We start from the raw sequence: 4,681 nt of genomic DNA on the forward strand, positions 1-4,681 counted from the left end.
CGGGATTGTTCTTTGTGTATGGACAACTGACGGTTCATCTTGTTGCTTAGATTAAGTATTTATTTTTGAAATTCTTGAAGATGAATTCTAGAGTTTCATGATGATTTGTTGAAATCTGGCTGGCTGAGAAGCGATGTCTAATCTCATTGGACCGAGGTTTCAACTTATCATCACAGAAGCTTGTTGATTTTTTTATCAATCTTGCTTTTGGAGCAGTGATCTGCTAAGGCTTGGCTGGCCTTTGGCCATGTCTAGTGTTTTGGACCGAAGCTCTCTTTGAAAGCTTGGCTGGCTGTGAAGCCATGTCTAATTCCTGGACCGGAGTCTTAGACTAGCATTGCACTGATTCCTGGAATTCTCATTAAGAATTTTGATATCTTTTTCCACTTAATTTTCGAAAATCACAAAAAAAATTCACAAAATCATAAAAACCAAAAATATTTGATGTTTCTTGCTTGAGTCTAGTGTCTCATCATAAGTTTGATGTCAATTGCATACATTCATTCATGTGTCTTAAGGATCTTCAAGTAATTCTTGATGATTTCTTACTCTGATCTTTGAATTCTTTTGACTTGAGTGTTTATGTGTCTCATATAGTGTCAGTAGTATACAAACTGCTAAGTTTGGTGTCTTGCATGCATTGTTATTTGATTCTTGTTGCATTTTGATTATTAAAAATCCAAAAATATTTTTAATTTGTGTCTTTTCAAGTCAATAATACAAAGAATTGAAGATTCAGAACATACTGCAGAGGAATTATACAGAAAAAGCTGGGCGTTCAAAACGCCCAGTGAAGAAGGACAGACTGGCGTTTAAACGCCAGCCAGGGTACCTGGTTGGGCGTTTAACGCCCAAAAAGGTAGCATTTTGGGCGTTAAACGCCAGAATGGATACCATTCTGGGCGTTTAACGCCAGAATGGCACAAGGGGGAAGATTTTGTTTTTCAAATCAATTTTTTTTCAAGTTTTCAAAGTTTTTCAAAATCAAATCTTTTTCAAATCATATCTTTACAATCAAATGTTTTCAAAATCAATTTCTTTTTTTTAAAAAGATACTTGCTAACAATTAATGATTTGATTGAACATTTCAAGTTTGTTACCTTTTCTGTTGAGAAAGGTTTAATGTTTGAATCATATCTTTTCTTGTTAGGCAAGTCATTAATTTTTAAAATCAAATCTTTTTAAAATGTTTTTCAAATCATATCTTTTAAATCACATCTTTTTAAAACCAATCATATCTTCTTAACCACATCTTTTTCAAAACAAATTTTCAATCAAATCCTTTTGACTTCTAATTTCAAAATCTTTTTCAAAAATCACTTGATTTCTTTTCCACTTTGAGTTTTCGAAAATTATCAATCAATTTTTCAAAAATATTTTCAAAATCTCTTTGATTAATTTTCGAAAACTCTCTTCCCTTCTTCTCACATCCTTCTATTTATGGAGTACTACTTCTTCTTAATGCACAATTCGAACTCTATCTAATCAAGTTCGAATTCTCCTTCTCCTTTCTTCTATTTTTCTTTTCCTCTGACACTTCAAGGAATCTCTATACTGTGACATAGAGGATTCCATATTTTCTTGTTCTCTTCTCTTTCATATGAGCAGGAGCAGAGACAAAGGCATTCTTGTTGAAGCTGACCCTGAACCTGAGAGGACCTTGAAGCGAAAGCTAAGAGAAGCTAAGGCACAATTCTCTGTAGAGGACCTGGCCGAATTCTTCAAAGAAGAACCCATGGCAGCCGAAAACAACAACAATGCCAACAATGCAAGGAAGGTGCTGGGTGACTTTACTGCACCTACTCCCAATTTCTATGGGAGAAGCATCTCTATCCCTGCCATTGGAGCAAACAACTTTGAGCTTAAGCATCAATTAGTTTCTCTAATACAACAGAATTGCAAGTTCCATGGACTTCCAATGGAAGATCCTCATCAGTTTTTAGCTGAGTTCTTGCAAATCTGTAACACAGTCAAGACTAATGGGGTTGACCCTGAGGTCTACAGACTGATGCTATTCCCTTTTGCTGTAAGAGACAGAGCTAGAATATGGTTGGACTCACAACCTAAAGATAGCCTAGACTCTTGGGAAAAGCTAGTCAATGCCTTCTTGGCAAAGTTCTTTCCACCTCAAAAATGGAGTAAGCTTAGAGTGGAAGTCCAAACCTTCAGACAGAAGGATGGAGAATCCCTCTATGAAGCTTGGGAAAGATATAAACAATTAATCAGAAAATGTCCCTCAGACATGCTTTCTGAATAGAGCATCATAGGTATTTTCTATGATGGTCTCTCTGAACTATCCAAGATGTCTTTGGATAGCTCTGCTGGAGGATCTCTTCATCTGAAGAAGACGCCTACAGAGGCTCAAGAGCTAATTGAAATGGTTGCAAATAACCAATTCATGTACACTTCTGAAAGGAATCCTGTGAACAATGGGGTAAATCAGAAGAAAGGAGTTCTTGAGATTGATGCTCTGAATGCCATATTGGCTCAGAACAAGATATTGACTCAACAAGTCAATTTGATTTCTCAAAGTCTGTCTGGAATGCAAAATGCACCGGGCAGTACTAAGGAAGCTTCATCTGAGGAAGAAGCCTATGATCCTAAGAACCCTTCAATGGAAGAGGTGAATTACCTAGGAAAACCCTATGGAAACACCTATAATTCTTCATGGAGAAATCACCCAAATTTCTCATGGAAGAATCAAGAGAGACCTCAACAAGGTTTCAACAACAATAATGGTGGAAGAAACAGGTTTAGCAATGGCAAGCCTTTTCCATCATCTTCTCAGCAACAGACAGAGAATTCTAAGCAGAACCCCTCTGACTTAGCAACCATGGTCTCTGATCTAATTAAAACCACTCAAAGTTTCATGACTGAAACAAGATCCTCCATTAGGAATTTGGAGGCACAAGTGGGACAGCTGAGTAAGAAAATTACTGAACTCCCTCCAAGCACTCTTCCAAGCAATACAGAAGAAAATCCAAAAGGAGAGTGCAAGGCCATAACCATGGCCGAATTTGGAGAGGAAAGAGAGGAAGTGAACGCCACTGAGGAAGGCCTCAGTGGGCGTACACTGACCTCAACTGAGTTCCCAAATGAGGAACCATGGGAATCTGAGGCTCAAAATGAGACCATAGAGATTCCATTGGACTTACTTCTGCCTTTTATGAGCTCTGATGAGTATTCTTCCTCTGAAGAGGATGAGTATGTCACTGAAGAGCAAGTTGCTAAATACCTTGGAGCAATCATGAAGCTAAATGACAAGTTATTTGGAAATGAGACTTGGGAGGATGAACCTCCTTTGCTCACCAAAGAACTGGATGACTTGTCTAGGCAGAAATTACCTTAAAAGAGACAAGATCCTGGGAAGTTTTCAAAACCTTGTACCATAGGCACCATGACCTTCAAGAAGGCTCTGTGTGACTTAGGGTCAAGTGTAAACCTCATGCCTCTCTCTATAATGGAGAAGCTCGGGATCTTTGAGGTACAAGCTGCAAGAATCTCACTAGAGATGGCAGACAACTCAAGAAAACAAGCTCATGGACTTGTAGAGAATGTTTTGGTAAAGGTTGAAGACCATTACATCCCTACTGATTTCATAGTCCTAGAGACTGGGAAGTGCATGGATGAATCCATCATCCTTGGCAGACCCTTCCTAGCCACAGCAAAGGCTGTGATTGATGTTGATGGAGGTGAACTGATCATTCAAGTGAATGAAGAATCCTTTATGTTTAAAGCTCAAGGATATCCCTCTGTCACCATGGAGAAGAAGCATGAAGAGCTTCTCTCAAATCAGAGACAAACAGAGCCCCCACAGTCAAACTCTAAGTTTGGTGTTGGGAGGCCACAACCAAACTCTAAGTTTGGTGTTGAACCCCCACATTCAAACTCTAAGTTTGGTGTTGAGAGGTTCCAACATTGCTCTGAGTATCTGTGAGGCTCCATGAGAGCCCTCTGTCAAGCTACTGACATTAAAGAAGCGCTTGTTGGGAGGCAACCCAATGATTATATTTTATATATTTCTCTTTGTTATTTTATGTTTTTTTTTTTGTAGGTTGATGATCATAAGAAGTCACAAAATCCATTAAAAAAGCAAAAACAGAATGAAAAACAGGAAGAAAAACAGCACACCCTGGAGGAAGAATTCACTGGCGTTTAAACGCCAGTGAGGCTAGCAGTTGGGCGTTTAACGCCCAGTCTGGCACCATTCTGGGCGTTTAACGCCAGAAAGGGGCACCAGACTGGCGTTAAACGCCAGAAAAGGGCAAGAACCTGGCGTTAAACGCCAGGAATGGGCATCAGCTCGGCGTTTAACACCAGAAATGCCTCAAAACGTGATTTTGAGTGCCATTTGGTGCAGGGATGACTTTTCCTTGACACCTCAGGATTTGTGGACCCCACAGGATCCCCACCTACCCCACCACCTCTCTCTCTCTTCTTCCCCCATTCACCAATCACCTCATTACCTCTTCCCCAAAACCCCTTCACCTATCAAATCCCATTTTTCTCTTCACCACTCACATCCATCCTTCATAAAACCCCACTAACCTCACCCTTCAAATTCAAACCACTTTCCCTCCCAAACCCACCCATAATGGCCGAACCCCATCTCCCCTCTCTCCTATAAATACCCTTCTTCACTCCTTCATTTTCACACTACCAAAACACCACTTCTCCCCCT

General features: G+C 39.7%; 1 non-coding gene across 1 annotated transcript; it reads right to left on the minus strand.

The window, feature by feature from the left end:
• Window positions 1-2,140: 2,140 nt before the first annotated feature.
• On the minus strand, window positions 2,141-2,248 carry LOC130942380 (small nucleolar RNA R71). Its single transcript, XR_009070952.1, has one exon. It is a non-coding gene; the product is annotated as a small nucleolar RNA R71 (small nucleolar RNA).
• Between the last annotated feature and the right edge of the window lie 2,433 nt (window positions 2,249-4,681).

The sequence above is a fragment of the Arachis stenosperma genome, chromosome 7 (genome assembly GCF_014773155.1).
Source record: "Arachis stenosperma cultivar V10309 chromosome 7, arast.V10309.gnm1.PFL2, whole genome shotgun sequence".
NCBI lineage: Eukaryota > Viridiplantae > Streptophyta > Magnoliopsida > Fabales > Fabaceae > Arachis > Arachis stenosperma.